Source organism: Dendrobates tinctorius, unplaced genomic scaffold (genome assembly GCF_039654945.1).
Source record: "Dendrobates tinctorius isolate UK_male_01 unplaced genomic scaffold, ASM3965494v1 ptg000272l, whole genome shotgun sequence".
Lineage (NCBI taxonomy): Eukaryota > Metazoa > Chordata > Amphibia > Anura > Dendrobatidae > Dendrobates > Dendrobates tinctorius.
Window position 1 is genome coordinate 12,535,968 of NW_027361939.1, and position 27,827 is coordinate 12,563,794.

The 27,827-nt window shown below is 42.0% G+C and overlaps 35 non-coding genes across 35 annotated transcripts; 23 read left to right on the forward strand and 12 right to left on the reverse strand.

Annotated features, from left to right (window-relative positions):
- Positions 1–70: 70 nt before the first annotated feature.
- Positions 71–143, reverse strand: TRNAM-CAU (transfer RNA methionine (anticodon CAU)). Its single transcript has one exon. It is a non-coding gene; the product is annotated as a tRNA-Met (tRNA).
- Positions 144–231: 88 nt separating this feature from the next.
- Positions 232–303, forward strand: TRNAE-CUC (transfer RNA glutamic acid (anticodon CUC)). The gene has a single exon. It is a non-coding gene; the product is annotated as a tRNA-Glu (tRNA).
- An 897-nt stretch (positions 304–1,200) lies between these two features.
- On the forward strand, positions 1,201–1,272 carry TRNAE-CUC (transfer RNA glutamic acid (anticodon CUC)). The gene has a single exon. It is a non-coding gene; the product is annotated as a tRNA-Glu (tRNA).
- Positions 1,273–2,237: 965 nt separating this feature from the next.
- Positions 2,238–2,310, reverse strand: TRNAM-CAU (transfer RNA methionine (anticodon CAU)). Its single transcript has one exon. It is a non-coding gene; the product is annotated as a tRNA-Met (tRNA).
- An 88-nt stretch (positions 2,311–2,398) lies between these two features.
- TRNAE-UUC (transfer RNA glutamic acid (anticodon UUC)) lies at positions 2,399–2,470 on the forward strand. The gene has a single exon. It is a non-coding gene; the product is annotated as a tRNA-Glu (tRNA).
- An 896-nt stretch (positions 2,471–3,366) lies between these two features.
- Positions 3,367–3,438, forward strand: TRNAE-CUC (transfer RNA glutamic acid (anticodon CUC)). The gene has a single exon. It is a non-coding gene; the product is annotated as a tRNA-Glu (tRNA).
- A 625-nt stretch (positions 3,439–4,063) lies between these two features.
- TRNAM-CAU (transfer RNA methionine (anticodon CAU)) lies at positions 4,064–4,136 on the reverse strand. Its single transcript has one exon. It is a non-coding gene; the product is annotated as a tRNA-Met (tRNA).
- Positions 4,137–4,224: 88 nt separating this feature from the next.
- On the forward strand, positions 4,225–4,296 carry TRNAE-UUC (transfer RNA glutamic acid (anticodon UUC)). The gene has a single exon. It is a non-coding gene; the product is annotated as a tRNA-Glu (tRNA).
- An 897-nt stretch (positions 4,297–5,193) lies between these two features.
- On the forward strand, positions 5,194–5,265 carry TRNAE-CUC (transfer RNA glutamic acid (anticodon CUC)). The gene has a single exon. It is a non-coding gene; the product is annotated as a tRNA-Glu (tRNA).
- A 1,929-nt stretch (positions 5,266–7,194) lies between these two features.
- On the reverse strand, positions 7,195–7,267 carry TRNAM-CAU (transfer RNA methionine (anticodon CAU)). Its single transcript has one exon. It is a non-coding gene; the product is annotated as a tRNA-Met (tRNA).
- An 88-nt stretch (positions 7,268–7,355) lies between these two features.
- On the forward strand, positions 7,356–7,427 carry TRNAE-UUC (transfer RNA glutamic acid (anticodon UUC)). The gene has a single exon. It is a non-coding gene; the product is annotated as a tRNA-Glu (tRNA).
- An 896-nt stretch (positions 7,428–8,323) lies between these two features.
- Positions 8,324–8,395, forward strand: TRNAE-CUC (transfer RNA glutamic acid (anticodon CUC)). Its single transcript has one exon. It is a non-coding gene; the product is annotated as a tRNA-Glu (tRNA).
- A 1,929-nt stretch (positions 8,396–10,324) lies between these two features.
- Positions 10,325–10,397, reverse strand: TRNAM-CAU (transfer RNA methionine (anticodon CAU)). Its single transcript has one exon. It is a non-coding gene; the product is annotated as a tRNA-Met (tRNA).
- Positions 10,398–10,485: 88 nt separating this feature from the next.
- Positions 10,486–10,557, forward strand: TRNAE-UUC (transfer RNA glutamic acid (anticodon UUC)). The gene has a single exon. It is a non-coding gene; the product is annotated as a tRNA-Glu (tRNA).
- Positions 10,558–13,114: 2,557 nt separating this feature from the next.
- On the reverse strand, positions 13,115–13,187 carry TRNAM-CAU (transfer RNA methionine (anticodon CAU)). Its single transcript has one exon. It is a non-coding gene; the product is annotated as a tRNA-Met (tRNA).
- Positions 13,188–13,275: 88 nt separating this feature from the next.
- On the forward strand, positions 13,276–13,347 carry TRNAE-UUC (transfer RNA glutamic acid (anticodon UUC)). The gene has a single exon. It is a non-coding gene; the product is annotated as a tRNA-Glu (tRNA).
- An 897-nt stretch (positions 13,348–14,244) lies between these two features.
- TRNAE-UUC (transfer RNA glutamic acid (anticodon UUC)) lies at positions 14,245–14,316 on the forward strand. The gene has a single exon. It is a non-coding gene; the product is annotated as a tRNA-Glu (tRNA).
- A 965-nt stretch (positions 14,317–15,281) lies between these two features.
- TRNAM-CAU (transfer RNA methionine (anticodon CAU)) lies at positions 15,282–15,354 on the reverse strand. The gene has a single exon. It is a non-coding gene; the product is annotated as a tRNA-Met (tRNA).
- An 88-nt stretch (positions 15,355–15,442) lies between these two features.
- TRNAE-UUC (transfer RNA glutamic acid (anticodon UUC)) lies at positions 15,443–15,514 on the forward strand. The gene has a single exon. It is a non-coding gene; the product is annotated as a tRNA-Glu (tRNA).
- An 891-nt stretch (positions 15,515–16,405) lies between these two features.
- Positions 16,406–16,477, forward strand: TRNAE-CUC (transfer RNA glutamic acid (anticodon CUC)). Its single transcript has one exon. It is a non-coding gene; the product is annotated as a tRNA-Glu (tRNA).
- A 626-nt stretch (positions 16,478–17,103) lies between these two features.
- Positions 17,104–17,176, reverse strand: TRNAM-CAU (transfer RNA methionine (anticodon CAU)). The gene has a single exon. It is a non-coding gene; the product is annotated as a tRNA-Met (tRNA).
- An 88-nt stretch (positions 17,177–17,264) lies between these two features.
- Positions 17,265–17,336, forward strand: TRNAE-UUC (transfer RNA glutamic acid (anticodon UUC)). The gene has a single exon. It is a non-coding gene; the product is annotated as a tRNA-Glu (tRNA).
- An 896-nt stretch (positions 17,337–18,232) lies between these two features.
- TRNAE-CUC (transfer RNA glutamic acid (anticodon CUC)) lies at positions 18,233–18,304 on the forward strand. Its single transcript has one exon. It is a non-coding gene; the product is annotated as a tRNA-Glu (tRNA).
- An 896-nt stretch (positions 18,305–19,200) lies between these two features.
- Positions 19,201–19,272, forward strand: TRNAE-CUC (transfer RNA glutamic acid (anticodon CUC)). Its single transcript has one exon. It is a non-coding gene; the product is annotated as a tRNA-Glu (tRNA).
- A 965-nt stretch (positions 19,273–20,237) lies between these two features.
- TRNAM-CAU (transfer RNA methionine (anticodon CAU)) lies at positions 20,238–20,310 on the reverse strand. Its single transcript has one exon. It is a non-coding gene; the product is annotated as a tRNA-Met (tRNA).
- Positions 20,311–20,398: 88 nt separating this feature from the next.
- On the forward strand, positions 20,399–20,470 carry TRNAE-UUC (transfer RNA glutamic acid (anticodon UUC)). The gene has a single exon. It is a non-coding gene; the product is annotated as a tRNA-Glu (tRNA).
- An 887-nt stretch (positions 20,471–21,357) lies between these two features.
- TRNAE-CUC (transfer RNA glutamic acid (anticodon CUC)) lies at positions 21,358–21,429 on the forward strand. The gene has a single exon. It is a non-coding gene; the product is annotated as a tRNA-Glu (tRNA).
- A 626-nt stretch (positions 21,430–22,055) lies between these two features.
- Positions 22,056–22,128, reverse strand: TRNAM-CAU (transfer RNA methionine (anticodon CAU)). The gene has a single exon. It is a non-coding gene; the product is annotated as a tRNA-Met (tRNA).
- A 1,056-nt stretch (positions 22,129–23,184) lies between these two features.
- On the forward strand, positions 23,185–23,256 carry TRNAE-CUC (transfer RNA glutamic acid (anticodon CUC)). The gene has a single exon. It is a non-coding gene; the product is annotated as a tRNA-Glu (tRNA).
- A 950-nt stretch (positions 23,257–24,206) lies between these two features.
- Positions 24,207–24,279, reverse strand: TRNAM-CAU (transfer RNA methionine (anticodon CAU)). The gene has a single exon. It is a non-coding gene; the product is annotated as a tRNA-Met (tRNA).
- An 88-nt stretch (positions 24,280–24,367) lies between these two features.
- TRNAE-UUC (transfer RNA glutamic acid (anticodon UUC)) lies at positions 24,368–24,439 on the forward strand. The gene has a single exon. It is a non-coding gene; the product is annotated as a tRNA-Glu (tRNA).
- An 892-nt stretch (positions 24,440–25,331) lies between these two features.
- Positions 25,332–25,403, forward strand: TRNAE-CUC (transfer RNA glutamic acid (anticodon CUC)). Its single transcript has one exon. It is a non-coding gene; the product is annotated as a tRNA-Glu (tRNA).
- A 626-nt stretch (positions 25,404–26,029) lies between these two features.
- On the reverse strand, positions 26,030–26,102 carry TRNAM-CAU (transfer RNA methionine (anticodon CAU)). The gene has a single exon. It is a non-coding gene; the product is annotated as a tRNA-Met (tRNA).
- An 88-nt stretch (positions 26,103–26,190) lies between these two features.
- Positions 26,191–26,262, forward strand: TRNAE-UUC (transfer RNA glutamic acid (anticodon UUC)). Its single transcript has one exon. It is a non-coding gene; the product is annotated as a tRNA-Glu (tRNA).
- Positions 26,263–27,159: 897 nt separating this feature from the next.
- Positions 27,160–27,231, forward strand: TRNAE-CUC (transfer RNA glutamic acid (anticodon CUC)). Its single transcript has one exon. It is a non-coding gene; the product is annotated as a tRNA-Glu (tRNA).
- Positions 27,232–27,827: the final 596 nt, after the last annotated feature.

The following is a 27,827-nucleotide window of genomic DNA, read 5'->3' on the forward strand; positions in this document are numbered from 1 at the left end:
GAAACGTGTTAGAACTGAAAGGGAAAGTTCTAAGATTTTGACAAAATCTCTTCGGAAAAGAGGAGCCTGCTGCCCCGTGTGAGGATCGAACTCACGACCTTCAGATTATGCGACTGACGCGCTACCTACTGCGCTAACGAGGCAAGATGCACGTGCCAATCTGCAGACGTTTCTTGTGCAAGCCCCCGAGCTGATTTTTTTCAATAGATACCTCAGTGTGTAGCTATCCATTCCCATATGGTCTAGCGGTTAGGATTCCTGGTTCTCACCCAGGCGGGCCGGGTTCAACTCCCGGTATGGGAACGCACCTTTTACTGTACTACTGCCAACAATCAAAGACAGAAATGTATTTTCCAGACAATAATATTTCAGGTAGATTTATTACTTTGCAGTCAAAAATGCTGAACATCAGGGTATTTGTGGCTCTTACTGACCTTTAGCACAAGATTTCATTTTGTTTCATAGCTTAAACCATTCTCAACTACACCTTATTACTCCAAAGCGTCAAGGGACGCAACAATCCATGTGTTCTTTCTGTCACTAAGGCTCCTGTTTCCTTTCGAATCGGAAACGTTTCATTGAGAAAGTTCTGAGTGGGTGACACAATATCCCAAGAAAAGGGGGGAGAATAGTTCCACGTGTGAGGAAAAAACCTCATGAACTTCAGATTACCAACTGACGTGCTAAGTACCATGCTCATGTGGCAACTTTTTTCTTTTGTGATGTAAAAGCTATTTAATCAAAGCAAAAACTTCTTTTTTTTTTTTTTTTTTTTTTTATTTATCTTGCTGCTTAGTGTATAACTTGTCCCACGTGGAAAAGTGGATAGGACCTAGTATCCCTGGTCGACTGGTTTACTTCTTGCTATGGGAGTGACACTCCTTTGGAACTAGTACACACATTCAAAAGCTGCCCCATGCCTTGTACGTGGAAACAGTTTAGGAACTAAATTGGTTATGTTTTGGTACTGAATCGGAAAAATCTGTGGCCCTGTAGCCAAGATGGAGACAGAATCGATTGAGAAAACGAGGGACCAGTACCCCGTCTAAGAATCGAACGTTCATCTTTCAGCTTATGAGACTGATTTGCTTACAACTGTGTTAACGAGGCAAGCTGCGCAAATAGAACTGCAGAAGTTGCTTGTGCCAAGTAGAAAACTTATTTTTTTTCAGATTGTCACTGATAAGACAGCACAACTTTTCCCATATGGTCTAGCGGTTAGGATTCCTGGTTCTCACCCAGGTGGCCCGGGTTCAACTCCCGGTATGGGAATGTACTTTTCTGTACTGCCACCAACATTCAAAGACAAAGGTGTTTTTCAGACAAAAGTATTTCAGGTAGAATTTGCGTTAAGCTGTCGAAAATTCTGAACGCCATCTTTTGGTCCGTTCGTTGTGATGAACTTTGGCACAAGATTTAATTTGGTTTCATAGCTCAAATCAATCTCAACTAGCCCCTTTTACAGCAAACGTGTCAAGAGAATCAACAACCCATGTGTCCTGTCTGTCATTTGGGTTCGCAAATTCTTACTTATCAGAAACATTTTAAATCTGAAAGGGAAAGTTCTAATTTGGTGACAGAATCTCTTCAGAAAAGAGGAGACCGCTTCCCCGTGTGAGGATCGAACTCACGAACTTCAGAATATGAGACTGACGCGCTCGCTACTGACGGGTGTTTTTCAGACAAAAGTATTTCAGGTAGATTTTGCTCTTAGCTGTCAAACAGCTCAAATCACTCTCATCTGCCTCTTTATACAGCAAACGGGTCAAGAGAAACAGCAACCCATGTGTCCCATCTGTCATTTGGGTTCACAAATCCTTACTTATCAGAAACGTGTTAGAACTGAAAGGGAAAGTTCTAAGTTTTTGACAAAATCTCTTCGGAAAAGAGGAGCCTGCTGCCCCGTGTGAGGATCGAACTCACGACCTTCAGATTATGAGACTGACGCGGGTGTTTTTCAGACAAAAGTATTTCAGGTAGATTTTGCGCTTAGCTGTCAATCATTCTGAACACCAGCTTTTGGTTACATTCATTGTGACGACCTTTGGCACAAGATTTAATTTTTTGTCATAGCTCAAATCACTCTCATCTGCCTCTTTATACAGCAAACGGGTCAAGAGAACCAGCAACCCATGTGTCATTTGGGTTCACAAATCCTTACTTATCAGAAACGTGTTAGAAATGAAGGGGAAAGTTCTAAGTTTTTGACAATATCTCTTCGGAAAAGAGGAGCCCGCTGCCCCGTGTGAGTATCGAACTCACGACCTTCAGATTATGAGACTGACGCGCTACCTACTGCGCTAACGAGGCAAGATGCACGTGCCAATCTGCAGACGTTTCTTGTGCAAGCCCCCGAGCTGATTTTTTTCAATAGATACCTCAGTGTGTAGCTATCCATTCCCATATGGTCTAGCGGATAGGATTCCTGGTTTTCACCCAGGCGGCCCGTGTTCGACTCCCGGTATGGGAACGCACCTTTTACTGTACTACTGCCAACAATCAAAGACAGAAATGTATATTCCAGACAATAATATTTCAGGTAGATTTTGTACTTTGCAGTCAAAAATGCTGAACATCAGGGTATTTGTGGCTCTTACTGACCTTTAGCACAAGATTTCATTTTGTTTCATAGCTTAAACCATTCTCAACTACACCTTATTACTCCAAAGCGTCAAGGGACGCAACAATCCATGTGTTCTTTCTGTCACTAAGGCTCCTGTTTCCTTTCGAATCGGAAACGTTTCATTGAGAAAGTTCTGAGTGGGTGACACAATATCCCAAGAAAAGGGGGGAGAATAGTTCCACGTGTGAGGAAAAAACCTCATGAACTTCAGATTACCAACTGACGTGCTAAGTACCATGCTCATGTGGCAACTTTTTTCTTTTGTGATGTAAAAGCTATTTAATCAAAGCAAAAACTTCTTTTTTTTTTTTTTTTTTTTTAATTTATCTTGCTGCTTAGTGTATAACTTGTCCCACGTGGAAAAGTGGATAGGACCTAGTATCCCTGGTCGACTGGTTTACTTCCTGCTATGGGAGTGACACTCCTTTGGAACTAGTACACACATTCAAAAGCTGCCCCATGCCTTGTACGTGGAAACAGTTTAGGAACTAAATTGGTTATGTTTTGGTACTGAATCGGAAAAATCTGTGGCCCTGTAGCCAAGATGGAGACAGAATCGATTGAGAAAACGAGGGACCAGTACCCCGTCTAACAATCGAACGTTCATCTTTCAGCTTATGAGACTGATTTGCTTACAACTGTGTTAACGAGGCAAGCTGCGCAAATAGAACTGCAGAAGTTGCTTGTGCCAAGTAGAAAACTTATTTTTTTTCAGATTGTCACTGATAAGACAGCACAACTTTTCCCATATGGTCTAGCGGTTAGGATTCCTGGTTCTCACCCAGGCGACCTGGGTTCAACTCCCGGTATGGGAATGTACTTTTCTGTACTGCCACCAACATTCAAAGACAAAGGTGTTTTTCAGACAAAAGTATTTCAGGTAGAATTTGCGTTAAGCTGTCGAAAATTCTGAACGCCATCTTTTGGTCCGTTCGTTGTGATGAACTTTGGCACAAGATTTAATTTGGTTTCATAGCTCAAATCAATCTCAACTAGCCCCTTTTAGAGCAAACGTGTCAAGAGAATCAACAACCCATGTGTCCTGTCTGTCATTTGGGTTCGCAAATTCTTACTTATCAGAAACATTTTAAATCTGAAAGGGAAAGTTCTAATTTGGTGACAGAATCTCTTCAGAAAAGAGGAGACCGCTTCCCCGTGTGAGGATCGAACTCACGAACTTCAGAATATGAGACTGACGCGCTCGCTACTGACGGGTGTTTTTCAGACAAAAGTATTTCAGGTAGATTTTGCGCTTAGCTGTCAAACAGCTCAAATCACTCTCATCTGCCTCTTTATACAGCAAACGGGTCAAGAGAAACAGCAACCCATGTGTCCCATCTGTCATTTGGTTCACAAATCCTTACTTATCAGAAACGTGTTAGAACTGAAAGGGAAAGTTCTAAGATTTTGACAAAATCTCTTCGGAAAAGAGGAGCCTGCTGCCCCGTGTGAGGATCGAACTCACGACCTTCAGATTATGAGACTGACGCGCTACCTACTGCGCTAACGAGGCAAGATGCACGTGCCAATCTGCAGACGTTTCTTGTGCAAGCCCCCGAGCTGATTTTTTTCAATAGATACCTCAGTGTGTAGCTATCCATTCCCATATGGTCTAGCGGTTAGGATTCCTGGTTTTCACCCAGGCGGCCCGCGTTCGACTCCCGGTATGGGAACGCACCTTTTACTGTACTACTGCCAACAATCAAAGACAGAAATGTATTTTCCAGACAATAATATTTCAGGTAGATTTTGTACTTTGCAGTCAAAAATGCTGAACATCAGGGTATTTGTGGCTCTTACTGACATTTAGCACAAGATTTCATTTTGTTTCATAGCTTAAACCATTCTCAACTACACCTTATTACTCCAAAGCGTCAAGGGACGCAACAATCCATGTGTTCTTTCTGTCACTAAGGCTCCTGTTTCCTTTCGAATCGGAAACGTTTCAGTGAGAAAGTTCTGAGTGGGTGACACAATATCCCAAGAAAAGGGGGGAGAATAGTTCCACGTGTGAGGAAAAAACCTCATGAACTTCAGATTACCAACTGACGTGCTAAGTACCATGCTCATGTGGCAACTTTTTTCTTTTGTGATGTAAAAGCTATTTAATCAAAGCAAAAACTTCTTTTTTTTTTTTTTTTTTTTTTAATTTATCTTGCTGCTTAGTGTATAACTTGTCCCACGTGGAAAAGTGGATAGGACCTAGTATCCCTGGTCGACTGGTTTACTTCCTCCTATGGGAGTGACACTCCTTTGGAACTAGTACACACATTCAAAAGCTGCCCCATGCCTTGTACGTGGAAACAGTTTAGGAACTAAATTGGTTATGTTTTGGTACTGAATCGGAAAAATCTGTGGCCCTGTAGCCAAGATGGAGACAGAATCGATTGAGAAAACGAGGGACCAGTACCCCGTCTAAGAATCGAACGTTCATCTTTCAGCTTATGAGACTGATTTGCTTACAACTGTGTTAACGAGGCAAGCTGCGCAAATAGAACTGCAGAAGTTGCTTGTGCCAAGTAGAAAACTTATTTTTTTTCAGATTGTCACTGATAAGACAGCACATCTTTTCCCATATGGTCTAGCGGTTAGGATTCCTGGTTCTCACCCAGGCGGGCCGGGTTCAACTCCCGGTATGGGAACGCACCTTTTACTGTACTACTGCCAACAATCAAAGACAGAAATGTATTTTCCAGACAATAATATTTCAGGTAGATTTATTACTTTGCAGTCAAAAATGCTTAACATCAGGGTATTTGTGGCTCTTACTGACCTTTAGCACAAGATTTCATTTTGTTTCATAGCTTAAACCATTCTCAACTACACCTTATTACTCCAAAGCGTCAAGGGACGCAACAATCCATGTGTTCTTTCTGTCACTAAGGCTCCTGTTTCCTTTCGAATCGGAAACGTTTCATTGAGAAAGTTCTGAGTGGGTGACACAATATCCCAAGAAAAGGGGGGAGAATAGTTCCACGTGTGAGGAAAAAACCTCATGAACTTCAGATTACCAACTGACGTGCTAAGTACCATGCTCATGTGGCAACTTTTTTCTTTTGTGATGTAAAAGCTATTTAATCAAAGCAAAAACTTCTTTTTTTTTTTTTTTTTAATTTATCTTGCTGCTTAGTGTATAACTTGTCCCACGTGGAAAAGTGGATAGGACCTAGTATCCCTGGTCGACTGGTTTACTTCCTGCTATGGGAGTGACACTCCTTTGGAACTAGTACACACATTCAAAAGCTGCCCCGTGCCTTGTACGTGGAAACAGTTTAGGAACTAAATTGGTTATGTTTTGGTACTGAATCGGAAAAATCTGTGGCCCTGTAGCCAAGATGGAGACAGAATCGATTGAGAAAACGAGGGACCAGTACCCCGTCTAACAATCGAACGTTCATCTTTCAGCTTATGAGACTGATTTGCTTACAACTGTGTTAACGAGGCAAGCTGCGCAAATAGAACTGCAGAAGTTGCTTGTGCCAAGTAGAAAACTTATTTTTTTTCAGATTGTCACTGATAAGACAGCACATCTTTTCCCATATGGTCTAGCGGTTAGGATTCCTGGTTCTTACCCAGGCGGGCCGGGTTCAACTCCCGGTATGGGAATGTACTTTTCTGTACTGCCACCAACATTCAAAGACAAAGGTGTTTTTCAGACAAAAGTATTTCAGGTAGAATTTGCGTTAAGCTGTCGAAAATTCTGAACGCCATCTTTTGGTCCGTTCGTTGTGATGAACTTTGGCACAAGATTTAATTTGGTTTCATAGCTCAAATCAATCTCAACTAGCCCCTTTTACAGCAAACGTGTCAAGAGAATCAACAACCCATGTGTCCTGTCTGTCATTTGGGTTCGCAAATTCTTACTTATCAGAAACATTTTAAATCTGAAAGGGAAAGTTCTAATTTGGTGACAGAATCTCTTCAGAAAAGAGGAGACCGCTTCCCCGTGTGAGGATCGAACTCACGAACTTCAGAATATGAGACTGACGCGCTCGCTACTGACGGGTGTTTTTCAGACAAAAGTATTTCAGGTAGATTTTGCGCTTAGCTGTCAAACAGCTCAAATCACTCTCATCTGCCTCTTTATACAGCAAACGGGTCAAGAGAAACAGCAACCCATGTGTCCCATCTGTCATTTGGGTTCACAAATCCTTACTTATCAGAAACGTGTTAGAACTGAAAGGGAAAGTTCTAAGATTTTGACAAAATCTCTTCGGAAAAGAGGAGCCTGCTGCCCCGTGTGAGGATCGAACTCACGACCTTCAGATTATGAGACTGACGCGGGTGTTTTTCAGACAAAAGTATTTCAGGTAGATTTTGCGCTTAGCTGTCAATCATTCTGAACACCAGCTTTTGGTTACATTCATTGTGACGACCTTTGGCACAAGATTTAATTTTTCTTCATAGCTCAAATCACTCTCATCTGCCTCTTTATACAGCAAACGAGTCAAGAGAACCAGCAACCCATGTGTCATTTGGGTTCACAAATCCTTACTTATCAGAAACATGTTAGAACTGAACGGGAAAGTTCTAAGTTTTTGACAAAATCTCTTCGGAAAAGAGGAGCCCGCTGCCCCGTGTGAAGATCGAACTCACGACCTTCAGATTATGAGACTGACGCGCTACCTACTGCGCTAACGAGGCAAGATGCACGTGCCAATCTGCAGACGTTTCTTGTGCAAGCCCCCGAGCTGATTTTTTTCAATAGATACCTCAGTGTGTAGCTATCCATTCCCATATGGTCTAGCGGTTAGGATTCCTGGTTTTCACCCAGGCGGCCCGCGTTCGACTCCCGGTATGGGAACGCACCTTTTACTGTACTACTGCCAACAATCAAAGACAGAAATGTATTTTCCAGACAATAATATTTCAGGTAGATTTTGTACTTTGCAGTCAAAAATGCTGAACATCAGGGTATTTGTGGCTCTTACTGACCTTTAGCACAAGATTTCATTTTGTTTCATAGCTTAAACCATTCTCAACTACACCTTATTACTCCAAAGCGTCAAGGGACGCAACAATCCATGTGTTCTTTCTGTCACTAAGGCTCCTGTTTCCTTTCGAATCGGAAACGTTTCAGTGAGAAAGTTCTGAGTGGGTGACACAATATCCCAAGAAAAGGGGGGAGAATAGTTCCACGTGTGAGGAAAAAACCTCATGAACTTCAGATTACCAACTGACGTGCTAAGTACCATGCTCATGTGGCAACTTTTTTCTTTTGTGATGTAAAAGCTATTTAATCAAAGCAAAAACTTCTTTTTTTTTTTTTTTTTTTTTAATTTATCTTGCTGCTTAGTGTATAACTTGTCCCACGTGGAAAAGTGGATAGGACCTAGTATCCCTGGTCGACTGGTTTACTTCCTGCTATGGGAGTGACACTCCTTTGGAACTAGTACACACATTCAAAAGCTGCCCCATGCCTTGTACGTGGAAACAGTTTAGGAACTAAATTGGTTATGTTTTGGTACTGAATCGGAAAAATCTGTGGCCCTGTAGCCAAGATGGAGACAGAATCGATTGAGAAAACGAGGGACCAGTACCCCGTCTAAGAATCGAACGTTCATCTTTCAGCTTATGAGACTGATTTGCTTACAACTGTGTTAACGAGGCAAGCTGCGCAAATAGAACTGCAGAAGTTGCTTGTGCCAAGTAGAAAACTTATTTTTTTTCAGATTGTCACTGATAAGACAGCACATCTTTTCCCATATGGTTTAGCGGTTAGGATTCCTGGTTCTCACCCAGGCGGGCCGGGTTCAACTCCCGGTATGGGAACGCACCTTTTACTGTACTACTGCCAACAATCAAAGACAGAAATGTATTTTCCAGACAATAATATTTCAGGTAGATTTTGTACTTTGCAGTCAAAAATGCTGAACATCAGGGTATTTGTGGCTCTTACTGACCTTTAGCACAAGATTTCATTTTGTTTCATAGCTTAAACCATTCTCAACTAGACCTTATTACTCCAAAGCGTCAAGGGACGCAACAATCCATGTGTTCTTTCTGTCACTAAGGCTCCTGTTTCCTTTCGAATCGGAAACGTTTCAGTGAGAAAGTTCTGAGTGGGTGACACAATATCCCAAGAAAAGGGAGGAGAATAGTTCCCCGTGTGAGGAAAAAACATCATGAACTTCAGATTACCAACTGACGTGCTAAGTACCATGCTCATGTGGCAACTTTTTTCTTTTGTGATGTAAAAGCTATTTAATCAAAGCAAAAACTTCTTTTTTTTTTTTTTTTTAATTTATCTTGCTGCTTAGTGTATAACTTGTCCCACGTGGAAAAGTGGATAGGACCTAGTATCCCTGGTCGACTGGTTTACTTCCTGCTATGGGAGTGACACTCCTTTGGAACTAGTACACACATTCGAAAGCTGCCCCGTGCCTTGTACGTGGAAACAGTTTAGGAACTAAATTGGTTATGTTTTGGTACTGAATCGGAAAAATCTGTGGCCCTGTAGCCAAGATGGAGACAGAATCGATTGAGAAAACGAGGGACCAGTACCCCGTCTAACAATCGAACGTTCATCTTTCAGCTTATGAGACTGATTTGCTTACAACTGTGTTAACGAGGCAAGCTGCGCAAATAGAACTGCAGAAGTTGCTTGTGCCAAGTAGAAAACTTATTTTTTTTCAGATTGTCACTGATAAGACAGCACATCTTTTCCCATATGGTCTAGCGGTTAGGATTCCTGGTTCTCACCCAGGCGACCCGGGTTCAACTCCCGGTATGGTAATGTACTTTTCTGTACTGCCACCAACATTCAAAGACAAAGGTGTTTTTCAGACAAAAGTATTTCAGGTAGAATTTGCGTTAAGCTGTCGAAAATTCTGAACGCCATCTTTTGGTCCGTTCGTTGTGATGAACTTTGGCACAAGATTTAATTTGGTTTCATAGCTCAAATCAATCTCAACTAGCCCCTTTTAGAGCAAACGTGTCAAGAGAATCAACAACCCATGTGTCCTGTCTGTCATTTGGGTTCGCAAATTCTTACTTATCAGAAACATTTTAAATCTGAAAGGGAAAGTTCTAATTTGGTGACAGAATCTCTTCAGAAAAGAGGAGACCGCTTCCCCGTGTGAGGATCGAACTCACGAACTTCAGAATATGAGACTGACGCGCTCGCTACTGACGGGTGTTTTTCAGACAAAAGTATTTCAGGTAGATTTTGCGCTTAGCTGTCAAACAGCTCAAATCACTCTCATCTGCCTCTTTATACAGCAAACGGGTCAAGAGAAACAGCAACCCATGTGTCCCATCTGTCATTTGGGTTCACAAATCCTTACTTATCAGAAACGTGTTAGAACTGAAAGGGAAAGTTCTAAGATTTTGACAAAATCTCTTCGGAAAAGAGGAGCCTGCTGCCCCGTGTGAGGATCGAACTCACGACCTTCAGATTATGAGACTGACGCGGGTGTTTTTCAGACAAAAGTATTTCAGGTAGATTTTGCGCTTAGCTGTCAATCATTCTGAACACCAGCTTTTGGTTACATTCATTGTGACGACCTTTGGCACAAGATTTAATTTTTTTTCATAGCTCAAATCACTCTCATCTGCCTCTTTATACAGCAAACGAGTCAAGAGAACCAGCAACCCATGTGTCATTTGGGTTCACAAATCCTTACTTATCAGAAACATGTTAGAACTGAACGGGAAAGTTCTAAGTTTTTGACAAAATCTCTTCGGAAAAGAGGAGCCCGCTGCCCCGTGTGAAGATCGAACTCACGACCTTCAGATTATGAGACTGACGCGCTACCTACTGCGCTAACGAGGCAAGATGCACTTGCCAATCTGCAGACGTTTCTTGTGCAAGCCCCCGAGCTGATTTTTTTCAATAGATACCTCAGTGTGTAGCTATCCATTCCCATATGGTCTAGCGGTTAGGATTCCTGGTTTTCACCCAGGCGGCCCGCGTTCGACTCCCGGTATGGGAACGCACCTTTTACTGTACTACTGCCAACAATCAAAGACAGAAATGTATTTTCCAGACAATAATATTTCAGGTAGATTTTGTACTTTGCAGTCAAAAATGCTGAACATCAGGGTATTTGTGGCTCTTACTGACATTTAGCACAAGATTTCATTTTGTTTCATAGCTTAAACCATTCTCAACTACACCTTATTACTCCAAAGCGTCAAGGGACGCAACAATCCATGTGTTCTTTCTGTCACTAAGGCTCCTGTTTCCTTTCGAATCGGAAACGTTTCAGTGAGAAAGTTCTGAGTGGGTGACACAATATCCCAAGAAAAGGGGGGAGAATAGTTCCACGTGTGAGGAAAAAACCTCATGAACTTCAGATTACCAACTGACGTGCTAAGTACCATGCTCATGTGGCAACTTTTTTCTTTTGTGATGTAAAAGCTATTTAATCAAAGCAAAAACTTCTTTTTTTTTTTTTTTTTTTTTAATTTATCTTGCTGCTTAGTGTATAACTTGTCCCACGTGGAAAAGTGGATAGGACCTAGTATCCCTGGTCGACTGGTTTACTTCCTGCTATGGGAGTGACACTCCTTTGGAACTAGTACACACATTCAAAAGCTGCCCCATGCCTTGTACGTGGAAACAGTTTAGGAACTAAATTGGTTATGTTTTGGTACTGAATCGGAAAAATCTGTGGCCCTGTAGCCAAGATGGAGACAGAATCGATTGAGAAAACGAGGGACCAGTACCCCGTCTAACAATCGAACGTTCATCTTTCAGCTTATGAGACTGATTTGCTTACAACTGTGTTAACGAGGCAAGCTGCGCAAATAGAACTGCAGAAGTTGCTTGTGCCAAGTAGAAAACTTATTTTTTTTCAGATTGTCACTGATAAGACAGCACATCTTTTCCCATATGGTATAGCGGTTAGGATTCCTGGTTCTCACCCAGGCGGGCCGGGTTCAACTCCCGGTATGGGAACGCACCTTTTACTGTACTACTGCCAACAATCAAAGACAGAAATGTATTTTCCAGACAATAATATTTCAGGTAGATTTTGTACTTTGCAGTCAAAAATGCTGAACATCAGGGTATTTGTGGCTCTTACTGACCTTTAGCACAAGATTTCATTTTGTTTCATAGCTTAAACCATTCTCAACTACACCTTATTACTCCAAAGCGTCAAGGGACGCAACAATCCATGTGTTCTTTCTGTCACTAAGGCTCCTGTTTCCTTTCGAATCGGAAACGTTTCATTGAGAAAGTTCTGAGTGGGTGACACAATATCCCAAGAAAAGGGGGGAGAATAGTTCCACGTGTGAGGAAAAAACCTCATGAACTTCAGATTACCAACTGACGTGCTAAGTACCATGCTCATGTGGCAACTTTTTTCTTTTGTGATGTAAAAGCTATTTAATCAAAGCAAAAACTTCTTTTTTTTTTTTTTTTAATTTATCTTGCTGCTTAGTGTATAACTTGTCCCACGTGGAAAAGTGGATAGGACCTAGTATCCCTGGTCGACTGGTTTACTTCCTGCTATGGGAGTGACACTCCTTTGGAACTAGTACACACATTCGAAAGCTGCCCCGTGCCTTGTACGTGGAAACAGTTTAGGAACTAAATTGGTTATGTTTTGGTACTGAATCGGAAAAATCTGTGGCCCTGTAGCCAAGATGGAGACAGAATCGATTGAGAAAACGAGGGACCAGTACCCCGTCTAACAATCGAACGTTCATCTTTCAGCTTATGAGACTGATTTGCTTACAACTGTGTTAACGAGGCAAGCTGCGCAAATAGAACTGCAGAAGTTGCTTGTGCCAAGTAGAAAACTTATTTTTTTTCAGATTGTCACTGATAAGACAGCACATCTTTTCCCATATGGTCTAGCGGTTAGGATTCCTGGTTCTCACGCAGGCGACCCGGGTTCAACTCCCGGTATGGGAATGTACTTTTCTGTACTGCCACCAACATTCAAAGACAAAGGTGTTTTTCAGACAAAAGTATTTCAGGTAGAATTTGCGTTAAGCTGTCGAAAATTCTGAACGCCATCTTTTGGTCCGTTCGTTGTGATGAACTTTGGCACAAGATTTAATTTGGTTTCATAGCTCAAATCAATCTCAACTAGCCCCTTTTACAGCAAACGTGTCAAGAGAATCAACAACCCATGTGTCCTGTCTGTCATTTGGGTTCGCAAATTCTTACTTATCAGAAACATTTTAAATCTGAAAGGGAAAGTTCTAATTTGGTGACAGAATCTCTTCAGAAAAGAGGAGACCGCTTCCCCGTGTGAGGATCGAACTCACGAACTTCAGAATATGAGACTGACGCGCTCGCTACTGACAGGTGTTTTTCAGACAAAAGTATTTCAGGTAGATTTTGCGCTTAGCTGTCAAACAGCTCAAATCACTCTCATCTGCCTCTTTATACAGCAAACGGGTCAAGAGAAACAGCAACCCATGTGTCCCATCTGTCATTTGGGTTCACAAATCCTTACTTATCAGAAACGTGTTAGAACTGAAAGGGAAAGTTCTAAGATTTTGACAAAATCTCTTCGGAAAAGAGGAGCCTGCTGCCCCGTGTGAGGATCGAACTCACGACCTTCAGATTATGAGACTGACGCGCTACCTACTGCGCTAACGAGGCAAGATGCACGTGCCAATCTGCAGACGTTTCTTGTGCAAGCCCCCGAGCTGATTTTTTTCAATAGATACCTCAGTGTCTAGCTATCCATTCCCATATGGTCTAGCGGTTAGGATTCCTGGTTTTCACCCAGGCGGCCCGCGTTCGACTCCCGGTATGGGAACGCACCTTTTACTGTACTACTGCCAACAATCAAAGACAGAAATGTATTTTCCAGACAATAATATTTCAGGTAGATTTTGTACTTTGCAGTCAAAAATGCTGAACATCAGGGTATTTGTGGCTCTTACTGACATTTAGCACAAGATTTCATTTTGTTTCATAGCTTAAACCATTCTCAACTACACCTTATTACTCCAAAGCGTCAAGGGACGCAACAATCCATGTGTTCTTTCTGTCACTAAGGCTCCTGTTTCCTTTCGAATCGGAAACGTTTCAGTGAGAAAGTTCTGAGTGGGTGACACAATATCCCAAGAAAAGGGGGGAGAATAGTTCCACGTGTGAGGAAAAAACCTCATGAACTTCAGATTACCAACTGACGTGCTAAGTACCATGCTCATGTGGCAACTTTTTTCTTTTGTGATGTAAAAGCTATTTAATCAAAGCAAAAACTTCTTTTTTTTTTTTTTTTTTTTTTAATTTATCTTGCTGCTTAGTGTATAACTTGTCCCACGTGGAAAAGTGGATAGGACCTAGTATCCCTGGTCGACTGGTTTACTTCCTGCTATGGGAGTGACACTCCTTTGGAACTAGTACACACATTCAAAAGCTGCCCCATGCCTTGTACGTGGAAACAGTTTAGGAACTAAATTGGTTATGTTTTGGTACTGAATCGGAAAAATCTGTGGCCCTGTAGCCAAGATGGAGACAGAATCGATTGAGAAAACGACGGACCAGTACCCCGTCTAACAATCGAACGTTCATCTTTCAGCTTATGAGACTGATTTGCTTACAACTGTGTTAACGAGGCAAGCTGCGCAAATAGAACTGCAGAAGTTGCTTGTGCCAAGTAGAAAACTTATTTTTTTTCAGATTGTCACTGATAAGACAGCACATCTTTTCCCATATGGTCTAGCGGTTAGGATTCCTGGTTTTCACCCAGGCGACCCGGGTTCAACTCCCGGTATGGGAATGTACTTTTCTGTACTGCCACCAACATTCAAAGACAAAGGTGTTTTTCAGACAAAAGTATTTCAGGTAGAATTTGCGTTAAGCTGTCGAAAATTCTCAACGCCATCTTTTGGTCCGTTCGTTGTGATGAACTTTGGCACAAGATTTAATTTGGTTTCATAGCTCAAATCAATCTCAACTAGCCCCTTTTAGAGCAAACGTGTCAAGAGAATCAACAACCCATGTGTCCTGTCTGTCATTTGGGTTCGCAAATTCTTACTTATCAGAAACATTTTAAATCTGAAAGGGAAAGTTCTAATTTGGTGACAGAATCTCTTCAGAAAAGAGGAGACCGCTTCCCCGTGTGAGGATCGAACTCACGAACTTCAGAATATGAGACTGACGCGCTCGCTACTGACGGGTGTTTTTCAGACAAAAGTATTTCAGGTAGATTTTGCGCTTAGCTGTCAAACAGCTCAAATCACTCTCATCTGCCTCTTTATACAGCAAACGGGTCAAGAGAAACAGCAACCCATGTGTCCCATCTGTCATTTGGGTTCACAAATCCTTACTTATCAGAAACGTGTTAGAACTGAAAGGGAAAGTTCTAAGATTTTGACAAAATCTCTTCGGAAAAGAGGAGCCTGCTGCCCCGTGTGAGGATCGAACTCACGACCTTCAGATTATGAGACTGACGCGGGTGTTTTTCAGACAAAAGTATTTCAGGTAGATTTTGCGCTTAGCTGTCAATCATTCTGAACACCAGCTTTTGGTTACATTCATTGTGACGACCTTTGGCACAAGATTTAATTTTTTTTCATAGCTCAAATCACTCTCATCTGCCTCTTTATACAGCAAACGAGTCAAGAGAACCAGCAACCCATGTGTCAATTGGGTTCACAAATCCTTACTTATCAGAAACATGTTAGAACTGAACGGGAAAGTTCTAAGTTTTTGACAAAATCTCTTCGGAAAAGATGAGCCCGCTGCCCCGTGTGAAGATCGAACTCACGACCTTCAGATTATGAGACTGACGCGCTACCTACTGCGCTAACGAGGCAAGATGCACGTGCCAATCTGCAGACGTTTCTTGTGCAAGCCCCCGAGCTGATTTTTTTCAATAGATACCTCAGTGTGTAGCTATCCATTCCCATATGGTCTAGCGGTTAGGATTCCTGGTTTTCACCCAGGCGGCCCGCGTTCGACTCCCGGTATGGGAACGCACCTTTTACTGTACTACTGCCAACAATCAAAGACAGAAATGTATTTTCCAGACAATAATATTTCAGGTAGATTTTGTACTTTGCAGTCAAAAATGCTGAACATCAGGGTATTTGTGGCTCTTACTGACCTTTAGCACAAGATTTCATTTTGTTTCATAGCTTAAACCATTCTCAACTACACCTTATTACTCCAAAGCGTCAAGGGACGCAACAATCCATGTGTTCTGTCTGTCACTAAGGCTCCTGTTTCCTTTCGAATCGGAAACGTTTCAGTGAGAAAGTTCTGAGTGGGTGACACAATATCCCAAGAAAAGGGAGGAGAATAGTTCCCCGTGTGAGGAAAAAACATCATGAACTTCAGATTACCAACTGACGTGCTAAGTACCATGCTCATGTGGCAACTTTTTTCTTTTGTGATGTAAAAGCTATTTAATCAAAGCAAAAACTTCTTTTTTTTTTTTTTTTTAATTTATCTTGCTGCTTAGTGTATAACTTGTCCCACTTGAAAAGTGGATAGGACCTAGTATCCCTGGTCGACTGGTTTACTTCCTGCTATGGGAGTGACACTCCTTTGGAACTAGTACACACATTCAAAAGCTGCCCCATGCCTTGTACGTGGAAACAGTTTAGGAACTAAATTGGTTATGTTTTGGTACTGAATCGGAAAAATCTGTGGCCCTGTAGCCAAGATGGAGACAGAATCGATTGAGAAAACGAGGGACCAGTACCCCGTCTAACAATCGAACGTTCATCTTTCAGCTTATGAGACTGATTTGCTTACAACTGTGTTAACGAGGCAAGCTGCGCAAATAGAACTGCAGAAGTTGCTTGTGCCAAGTAGAAAACTTATTTTTTTTCAGATTGTCACTGATAAGACAGCACATCTTTTCCCATATGGTCTAGCGGTTAGGATTCCTGGTTCTCACCCAGGCGACCCGGGTTCAACTCCCGGTATGGGAATGTACTTTTCTGTACTGCCACCAACATTCAAAGACAAAGGTGTTTTTCAGACAAAAGTATTTCAGGTAGAATTTGCGTTAAGCTGTCGAAAATTCTGAACGCCATCTTTTGGTCCGTTCGTTGTGATGAACTTTGGCACAAGATTTAATTTGGTTTCATAGCTCAAATCAATCTCAACTAGCCCCTTTTAGAGCAAACGTGTCAAGAGAATCAACAACCCATGTGTCCTGTCTGTCATTTGGGTTCGCAAATTCTTACTTATCAGAAACATTTTAAATCTGAAAGGGAAAGTTCTAATTTGGTGACAGAATCTCTTCAGAAAAGAGGAGACCGCTTCCCCGTGTGAGGATCGAACTCACGAACTTCAGAATATGAGACTGACGCGCTCGCTACTGACGGGTGTTTTTCAGACAAAAGTATTTCAGGTAGATTTTGCGCTTAGCTGTCAAACAGCTCAAATCACTCTCATCTGCCTCTTTATACAGCAAACGGGTCAAGAGAAACAGCAACCCATGTGTCCCATCTGTCATTTGGGTTCACAAATCCTTACTTATCAGAAACGTGTTAGAACTGAAAGGGAAAGTTCTAAGATTTTGACAAAATCTCTTCGGAAAAGAGGAGCCTGCTGCCCCGTGTGAGGATCGAACTCACGACCTTCAGATTATGAGACTGACGCGCTACCTACTGCGCTAACGAGGCAAGATGCACGTGCCAATCTGCAGACGTTTCTTGTGCAAGCCCCCGAGCTGATTTTTTTCAATAGATACCTCAGTGTGTAGCTATCCATTCCCATATGGTCTAGCGGTTAGGATTCCTGGTTTTCACCCAGGCGGCCCGCGTTCGACTCCCGGTATGGGAACGCACCTTTTACTGTACTACTGCCAACAATCAAAGACAGAAATGTATTTTCCAGACAATAATATTTCAGGTAGATTTTGTACTTTGCAGTCAAAAATGCTGAACATCAGGGTATTTGTGGCTCTTACTGACATTTAGCACAAGATTTCATTTTGTTTCATAGCTTAAACCATTCTCAACTACACCTTATTACTCCAAAGCGTCAAGGGACGCAACAATCCATGTGTTCTTTCTGTCACTAAGGCTCCTGTTTCCTTTCGAATCGGAAACGTTTCAGTGAGAAAGTTCTGAGTGGGTGACACAATATCCCAAGAAAAGGGGGGAGAATAGTTCCACGTGTGAGGAAAAAACCTCATGAACTTCAGATTACCAACTGACGTGCTAAGTACCATGCTCATGTGGCAACTTTTTTCTTTTGTGATGTAAAAGCTATTTAATCAAAGCAAAAACTTCTTTTTTTTTTTTTTTTTTTTTAATTTATCTTGCTGCTTAGTGTATAACTTGTCCCACGTGGAAAAGTGGATAGGACCTAGTATCCCTGGTCGACTGGTTTACTTCCTGCTATGGGAGTGACACTCCTTTGGAACTAGTACACACATTCAAAAGCTGCCCCATGCCTTGTACGTGGAAACAGTTTAGGAACTAAATTGGTTATGTTTTGGTACTGAATCGGAAAAATCTGTGGCCCTGTAGCCAAGATAGAGACAGAATCGATTGAGAAAACGAGGGACCAGTACCCCGTCTAAGAATCGAACGTTCATTTTTCAGCTTATGAGACTGATTTGCTTACAACTGTGTTAACGAGGCAAGCTGCGCAAATAGAACTGCAGAAGTTGCTTGTGCCAAGTAGAAAACTTATTTTTTTTCAGATTGTCACTGATAAGACAGCACATCTTTTCCCATATGGTCTAGCGGTTAGGATTCCTGGTTCTCACCCAGGCGGGCCGGGTTCAACTCCCGGTATGGGAACGCACCTTTTACTGTACTACTGCCAACAATCAAAGACAGAAATGTATTTTCCAGACAATAATATTTCAGGTAGATTTATTACTTTGCAGTCAAAAATGCTGAACATCAGGGTATTTGTGGCTCTTACTGACCTTTAGCACAAGATTTCATTTTGTTTCATAGCTTAAACCATTCTCAACTACACCTTATTACTCCAAAGCGTCAAGGGACGCAACAATCCATGTGTTCTTTCTGTCACTAAGGCTCCTGTTTCCTTTCGAATCGGAAACGTTTCATTGAGAAAGTTCTGAGTGGGTGACACAATATCCCAAGAAAAGGGGGGAGAATAGTTCCACGTGTGAGGAAAAAACCTCATGAACTTCAGATTACCAACTGACGTGCTAAGTACCATGCTCATGTGGCAACTTTTTTCTTTTGTGATGTAAAAGCTATTTAATCAAAGCAAAAACTTCTTTTTTTTTTTTTTTTTTTTTAATTTATCTTGCTGCTTAGTGTATAACTTGTCCCACGTGGAAAAGTGGATAGGACCTAGTATCCCTGGTCGACTGGTTTACTTCCTGCTATGGGAGTGACACTCCTTTGGAACTAGTACACACATTCAAAAGCTGCCCCATGCCTTGTACGTGGAAACAGTTTAGGAACTAAATTGGTTATGTTTTGGTACTGAATCGGAAAAATCTGTGGCCCTGTAGCCAAGATGGAGACAGAATCGATTGAGAAAACGAGGGACCAGTACCCCGTCTAAGAATCGAACGTTCATCTTTCAGCTTATGAGACTGATTTGCTTACAACTGTGTTAACGAGGCAAGCTGCGCAAATAGAACTGCAGAAGTTGCTTGTGCCAAGTAGAAAACTTATTTTTTTTCAGATTGTCACTGATAAGACAGCACAACTTTTCCCATATGGTCTAGCGGTTAGGATTCCTGGTTCTCACCCAGGTGGCCCGGGTTCAACTCCCGGTATGGGAATGTACTTTTCTGTACTGCCACCAACATTCAAAGACAAAGGTGTTTTTCAGACAAAAGTATTTCAGGTAGAATTTGCGTTAAGCTGTCGAAAATTCTGAACGCCATCTTTTGGTCCGTTCGTTGTGATGAACTTTGGCACAAGATTTAATTTGGTTTCATAGCTCAAATCAATCTCAACTAGCCCCTTTTACAGCAAACGTGTCAAGAGAATCAACAACCCATGTGTCCTGTCTGTCATTTGGGTTCGCAAATTCTTACTTATCAGAAACATTTTAAATCTGAAAGGGAAAGTTCTAATTTGGTGACAGAATCTCTTCAGAAAAGAGGAGACCGCTTCCCCGTGTGAGGATCGAACTCACGAACTTCAGAATATGAGACTGACGCGCTCGCTACTGACGGGTGTTTTTCAGACAAAAGTATTTCAGGTAGATTTTGCGCTTAGCTGTCAAACAGCTCAAATCACTCTCATCTGCCTCTTTATACAGCAAACGGGTCAAGAGAAACAGCAACCCATGTGTCCCATCTGTCATTTGGGTTCACAAATCCTTACTTATCAGAAACGTGTTAGAACTGAAAGGGAAAGTTCTAAGTTTTTGACAAAATCTCTTCGGAAAAGAGGAGCCTGCTGCCCCGTGTGAGGATCGAACTCACGACCTTCAGATTATGAGACTGACGCGGGTGTTTTTCAGACAAAAGTATTTCAGGTAGATTTTGCGCTTAGCTGTCAATCATTCTGAACACCAGCTTTTGGTTACATTCATTGTGACGACCTTTGGCACAAGATTTAATTTTTTGTCATAGCTCAAATCACTCTCATCTGCCTCTTTATACAGCAAACGGGTCAAGAGAACCAGCATCCCATGTGTCATTTGGGTTCACAAATCCTTACTTATCAGAAACGTGTTAGAAATGAAGGGGAAAGTTCTAAGTTTTTGACAATATCTCTTCGGAAAAGAGGAGCCCGCTGCCCCGTGTGAGTATCGAACTCACGACCTTCAGATTATGAGACTGACGCGCTACCTACTGCGCTAACGAGGCAAGATGCACGTGCCAATCTGCAGACGTTTCTTGTGCAAGCCCCCGAGCTAATTTTTTTCAATAGATACCTCAGTGTGTAGCTATCCATTCCCATATGGTCTAGCGGTTAGGATTCCTGGTTTTCACCCAGGCGGCCCGTGTTCGACTCCCGGTATGGGAACGCACCTTTTACTGTACTACTGCCAACAATCCAAGACAGAAATGTATTTTCCAGACAATAATATTTCAGGTAGATTTTGTACTTTGCAGTCAAAAATGCTGAACATCAGGGTATTTGTGGCTCTTACTGACCTTTAGCACAAGATTTCATTTTGTTTCATAGCTTAAACCATTCTCAACTACACCTTATTACTCCAAAGCGTCAAGGGACGCAACAATCCATGTGTTCTGTCTGTCACTAAGGCTCCTGTTTCCTTTCGAATCGGAAACGTTTCAGTGAGAAAGTTCTGAGTGGGTGACACAATATCCCAAGAAAAGGGAGGAGAATAGTTCCCCGTGTGAGGAAAAAACATCATGAACTTCAGATTACCAACTGACGTGCTAAGTACCATGCTCATGTGGCAACTTTTTTCTTTTGTGATGTAAAAGCTATTTAATCAAAGCAAAAACTTCTTTTTTTTTTTTAATTTATCTTGCTGCTTAGTGTATAACTTGTCCCACGTGGAAAAGTGGATAGGACCTAGTAAACCTGGTCGACTGGTTTACTTCCTGCTATGGGAGTGACACTCCTTTGGAACTAGTACACACATTCGAAAGCTGCCCCGTGCCTTGTACGTGGAAACAGTTTAGGAACTAAATTGGTTATGTTTTGGTACTGAATCGTAAAAATCTGTGGCCCTGTAGCCAAGATGGAGACAGAATCGATTGAGAAAACGAGGGACCAGTACCCCGTCTAACAATCGAACGTTCATCTTTCAGCTTATGAGACTGATTTGCTTACAACTGTGTTAACGAGGCAAGCTGCGCAAATAGAACTGCAGAAGTTGCTTGTGCCAAGTAGAAAACTTATTTTTTTTCAGATTGTCACTGATAAGACAGCACATCTTTTCCCATATGGTCTAGCGGTTAGGATTCCTGGTTCTCACCCAGGCGACCCGGGTTCAACTCCCGGTATGGGAATGTACTTTTCTGTACTGCCACCAACATTCAAAGACAAAGGTGTTTTTCAGACAAAAGTATTTCAGGTAGAATTTGCGTTAAGCTGTCGAAAATTCTGAACGCCATCTTTTGGTCCGTTCGTTGTGATGAACTTTGGCACAAGATTTAATTTGGTTTCATAGCTCAAATCAATCTCAACTAGCCCCTTTTAGAGCAAACGTGTCAAGAGAATCAACAACCCATGTGTCCTGTCTGTCATTTGGGTTCGCAAATTCTTACTTATCAGAAACATTTTAAATCTGAAAGGGAAAGTTCTAATTTGGTGACAGAATCTCTTCAGAAAAGAGGAGACCGCTTCCCCGTGTGAGGATCGAACTCACGAACTTCAGAATATGAGACTGACGCGCTCGCTACTGACGGGTGTTTTTCAGACAAAAGTATTTCAGGTAGATTTTGCGCTTAGCTGTCAAACAGCTCAAATCACTCTCATCTGCCTCTTTATACAGCAAACGGGTCAAGAGAAACAGCAACCCATGTGTCCCATCTGTCATTTGGGTTCACAAATCCTTACTTATCAGAAACGTGTTAGAACTGAAAGGGAAAGTTCTAAGATTTTGACAAAATCTCTTCGGAAAAGAGGAGCCTGCTGCCCCGTGTGAGGATCGAACTCACGACCTTCAGATTATGAGACTGACGCGCTACCTACTGCGCTAACGAGGCAAGATGCACGTGCCAATCTGCAGACGTTTCTTGTGCAAGCCCCCGAGCTGATTTTTTTCAATAGATACCTCAGTGTGTAGCTATCCATTCCCATATGGTCTAGCGGTTAGGAATCCTGGTTTTCACCCAGGCGGCCCGCGTTCGACTCCCGGTATGGGAACGCACCTTTTACTGTACTACTGCCAACAATCAAAGACAGAAATGTATTTTCCAGACAATAATATTTCAGGTAGATTTTGTACTTTGCAGTCAAAAATGCTGAACATCAGGGTATTTGTGGCTCTTACTGACATTTAGCACAAGATTTCATTTTGTTTCATAGCTTAAACCATTCTCAACTACACCTTATTACTCCAAAGCGTCAAGGGACGCAACAATCCATGTGTTCTTTCTGTCACTAAGGCTCCTGTTTCCTTTCGAATCGGAAACGTTTCAGTGAGAAAGTTCTGAGTGGGTGACACAATATCCCAAGAAAAGGGGGGAGAATAGTTCCACGTGTGAGGAAAAAACCTCATGAACTTCAGATTACCAACTGACGTGCTAAGTACCATGCTCATGTGGCAACTTTTTTCTTTTGTGATGTAAAAGCTATTTAATCAAAGCAAAAACTTCTTTTTTTTTTTTTTTTTTTTTAATTTATCTTGCTGCTTAGTGTATAACTTGTCCCACGTGGAAAAGTGGATAGGACCTAGTATCCCTGGTCGACTGGTTTACTTCCTGCTATGGGAGTGACACTCCTTTGGAACTAGTACACACATTCAAAAGCTGCCCCATGCCTTGTACGTGGAAACAGTTTAGGAACTAAATTGGTTATGTTTTGGTACTGAATCGGAAAAATCTGTGGCCCTGTAGCCAAGATGGAGACAGAATCGATTGAGAAAACGAGGGACCAGTACCCCGTCTAAGAATCGAACGTTCATCTTTCAGCTTATGAGACTGATTTGCTTACAACTGTGTTAACGAGGCAAGCTGCGCAAATAGAACTGCAGAAGTTGCTTGTGCCAAGTAGAAAACTTATTTTTTTTCAGATTGTCACTGATAAGACAGCACAACTTTTCCCATATGGTCTAGCGGTTAGGATTCCTGGTTCTCACCCAGGTGGCCCGGGTTCAACTCCCGATATGGGAATGTACTTTTCTGTACTGCCACCAACATTCAAAGACAAAGGTGTATTTCAGGTAGAATTTGCGTTAAGCTGTCGAAAATTCTGAACGCCATCTTTTGGTCCGTTCGTTGTGATGAACTTTGGCACAAGATTTAATTTGGTTTCATAGCTCAAATCAATCTCAACTAGCCCCTTTTACAGCAAACGTGTCAAGAGAATCAACAACCCATGTGTCCTGTCTGTCATTTGGGTTCGCAAATTCTTACTTATCAGAAACATTTTAAATCTGAAAGGGAAAGTTCTAATTTGGTGACAGAATCTCTTCAGAAAAGAGGAGACCGCTTCCCCGTGTGAGGATCGAACTCACGAACTTCAGAATATGAGACTGACGCGCTCGCTACTGACGGGTGTTTTTCAGACAAAAGTATTTCAGGTAGATTTTGCGCTTAGCTGTCAAACAGCTCAAATCACTCTCATCTGCCTCTTTATACAGCAAACGGGTCAAGAGAAACAGCAACCCATGTGTCCCATCTGTCATTTGGGTTCACAAATCCTTACTTATCAGAAACGTGTTAGAACTGAAAGGGAAAGTTCTAAGTTTTTGACAAAATCTCTTCGGAAAAGAGGAGCCTGCTGCCCCGTGTGAGGATCGAACTCACGACCTTCAGATTATGAGACTGACGCGGGTGTTTTTCAGACAAAAGTATTTCAGGTAGATTTTGCGCTTAGCTGTCAATCATTCTGAACACCAGCTTTTGGTTACATTCATTGTGACGACCTTTGGCACAAGATTTAATTTTTTGTCATAGCTCAAATCACTCTCATCTGCCTCTTTATACAGCAAACGGGTCAAGAGAACCAGCATCCCATGTGTCATTTGGGTTCACAAATCCTTACTTATCAGAAACGTGTTAGAAATGAAGGGGAAAGTTCTAAGTTTTTGACAATATCTCTTCGGAAAAGAGGAGCCCGCTGCCCCGTGTGAGTATCGAACTCACGACCTTCAGATTATGAGACTGACGCGCTACCTACTGCGCTAACGAGGCAAGATGCACGTGCCAATCTGCAGACGTTTCTTGTGCAAGCCCCCGAGCTGATTTTTTTCAATAGATACCTCAGTGTGTAGCTATCCATTCCCATATGGTCTAGCGGTTAGGATTCCTGGTTTTCACCCAGGCGGCCCGTGTTCGACTCCCGGTATGGGAACGCACCTTTTACTGTACTACTGCCAACAATCCAAGACAGAAATGTATTTTCCAGACAATAATATTTCAGGTAGATTTTGTACTTTGCAGTCAAAAAAGCTGAACATCAGGGTATTTGTGGCTCTTACTGACCTTTAGCACAAGATTTCATTTTGTTTCATAGCTTAAACCATTCTCAACTACACCTTATTACTCCAAAGCGTCAAGGGACGCAACAATCCATGTGTTCTGTCTGTCACTAAGGCTCCTGTTTCCTTTCGAATCGGAAACGTTTCAGTGAGAAAGTTCTGAGTGGGTGACACAATATCCCAAGAAAAGGGAGGAGAATAGTTCCCCGTGTGAGGAAAAAACATCATGAACTTCAGATTACCAACTGACGTGCTAAGTACCATGCTCATGTGGCAACTTTTTTCTTTTGTGATGTAAAAGCTATTTAATCAAAGCAAAAACTTCTTTTTTTTTTTTTTTTTAATTTATCTTGCTGCTTAGTGTATAACTTGTCCCACGTGGAAAAGTGGATAGGACCTAGTAAACCTGGTCGACTGGTTTACTTCCTGCTATGGGAGTGACACTCCTTTGGAACTAGTACACACATTCGAAAGCTGCCCCGTGCCTTGTACGTGTAAACAGTTTAGGAACTAAATTGGTTATGTTTTGGTACTGAATCGGAAAAATCTGTGGCCCTGTAGCCAAGATGGAGACAGAATCGATTGAGAAAACGAGGGACCAGTACCCCGTCTAACAATCGAACGTTCATCTTTCAGCTTATGAGACTGATTTGCTTACAACTGTGTTAACGAGGCAAGCTGCGCAAATAGAACTGCAGAAGTTGCTTGTGCCAAGTAGAAAACTTATTTTTTTTCAGATTGTCACTGATAAGACAGCACATCTTTTCCCATATGGTCTAGCGGTTAGGATTCCTGGTTCTCACCCAGGCGACCCGGGTTCAACTCCCGGTATGGGAATGTACTTTTCTGTACTGCCACCAACATTCAAAGACAAAGGTGTTTTTCAGACAAAAGTATTTCAGGTAGAATTTGCGTTAAGCTGTCGAAAATTCTGAACGCCATCTTTTGGTCCGTTCGTTGTGATGAACTTTGGCACAAGATTTAATTTGGTTTCATAGCTCAAATCAATCTCAACTAGCCCCTTTTAGAGCAAACGTGTCAAGAGAATCAACAACCCATGTGTCCTGTCAGTCATTTGGGTTCGCAAATTCTTACTTATCAGAAACATTTTAAATCTGAAAGGGAAAGTTCTAATTTGGTGACAGAATCTCTTCAGAAAAGAGGAGACCGCTTCCCCGTGTGAGGATCGAACTCACGAACTTCAGAATATGAGACTGACGCGCTCGCTACTGACGGGTGTTTTTCAGACAAAAGTATTTCAGGTAGATTTTGCGCTTAGCTGTCAAACAGCTCAAATCACTCTCATCTGCCTCTTTATACAGCAAACGGGTCAAGAGAAACAGCAACCCATGTGTCCCATCTGTCATTTGGGTTCACAAATCCTTACTTATCAGAAACGTGTTAGAACTGAAAGGGAAAGTTCTAAGATTTTGACAAAATCTCTTCGGAAAAGAGGAGCCTGCTGCCCCGTGTGAGGATCGAACTCACGACCTTCAGATTATGAGACTGACGCGCTACCTACTGCGCTAACGAGGCAAGACGCACGTGCCAATCTGCAGACGTTTCTTGTGCAAGCCCCCGAGCTGATTTTTTTCAATAGATACCTCAGTGTGTAGCTATCCATTCCCATATGGTCTAGCGGTTAGGATTCCTGGTTTTCACCCAGGCGGCCCGCGTTCGACTCCCGGTATGGGAACGCACCTTTTACTGTACTACTGCCAACAATCAAAGACAGAAATGTATTTTCCAGACAATAATATTTCAGGTAGATTTTGTACTTTGCAGTCAAAAATGCTGAACATCAGGGTATTTGTGGCTCTTACTGACATTTAGCACAAGATTTCATTTTGTTTCATAGCTTAAACCATTCTCAACTACACCTTATTACTCCAAAGCGTCAAGGGACGCAACAATCCATGTGTTCTTTCTGTCACTAAGGCTCCTGTTTCCTTTCGAATCGGAAACGTTTCAGTGAGAAAGTTCTGAGTGGGTGACACAATATCCCAAGAAAAGGGGGGAGAATAGTTCCACGTGTGAGGAAAAAACCTCATGAACTTCAGATTACCAACTGACGTGCTAAGTACCATGCTCATGTGGCAACTTTTTTCTTTTGTGATGTAAAAGCTATTTAATCAAAGCAAAAACTTCTTTTTTTTTTTTTTTTTTTTTAATTTATCTTGCTGCTTAGTGTATAACTTGTCCCACGTGGAAAAGTGGATAGGACCTAGTATCCCTGGTCGACTGGTTTACTTCCTGCTATGGGAGTGACACTCCTTTGGAACTAGTACACACATTCAAAAGCTGCCCCATGCCTTGTACGTGGAAACAGTTTAGGAACTAAATTGGTTATGTTTTGGTACTGAATCGGAAAAATCTGTGGCCCTGTAGCCAAGATGGAGACAGAATCGATTGAGAAAAATGAGGGACCAGTACCCCGTCTAAGAATCGAACGTTCATCTTTCAGCTTATGAGACTGATTTGCTTACAACTGTGTTAACGAGGCAAGCTGCGCAAATAGAACTGCAGAAGTTGCTTGTGCCAAGTAGAAAACTTATTTTTTTTCAGATTGTCACTGATAAGACAGCACAACTTTTCCCATATGGTCTAGCGGTTAGGATTCCTGGTTCTCACCCAGGTGGCCCGGGTTCAACTCCCGATATGGGAATGTACTTTTCTGTACTGCCACCAACATTCAAAGACAAAGGTGTTTTTCAGACAAAAGTATTTCAGGTAGAATTTGCGTTAAGCTGTCGAAAATTCTGAACGCCATCTTTTGGTCCGTTCGTTGTGATGAACTTTGGCACAAGATTTAATTTGGTTTCATAGCTCAAATCAATCTCAACTAGCCCCTTTTACAGCAAACGTGTCAAGAGAATCAACAACCCATGTGTCCTGTCTGTCATTTGGGTTCGCAAATTCTTACTTATCAGAAACATTTTAAATCTGAAAGGGAAAGTTCTAATTTGGTGACAGAATCTCTTCAGAAAAGAGGAGACCGCTTCCCCGTGTGAGGATCGAACTCACGAACTTCAGAATATGAGACTGACGCGCTCGCTACTGACGGGTGTTTTTCAGACAAAAGTATTTCAGGTAGATTTTGCGCTTAGCTGTCAAACAGCTCAAATCACTCTCATCTGCCTCTTTATACAGCAAACGGGTCAAGAGAAACAGCAACCCATGTGTCCCATCTGTCATTTGGGTTCACAAATCCTTACTTATCAGAAACGTGTTAGAACTGAAAGGGAAAGTTCTAAGTTTTTG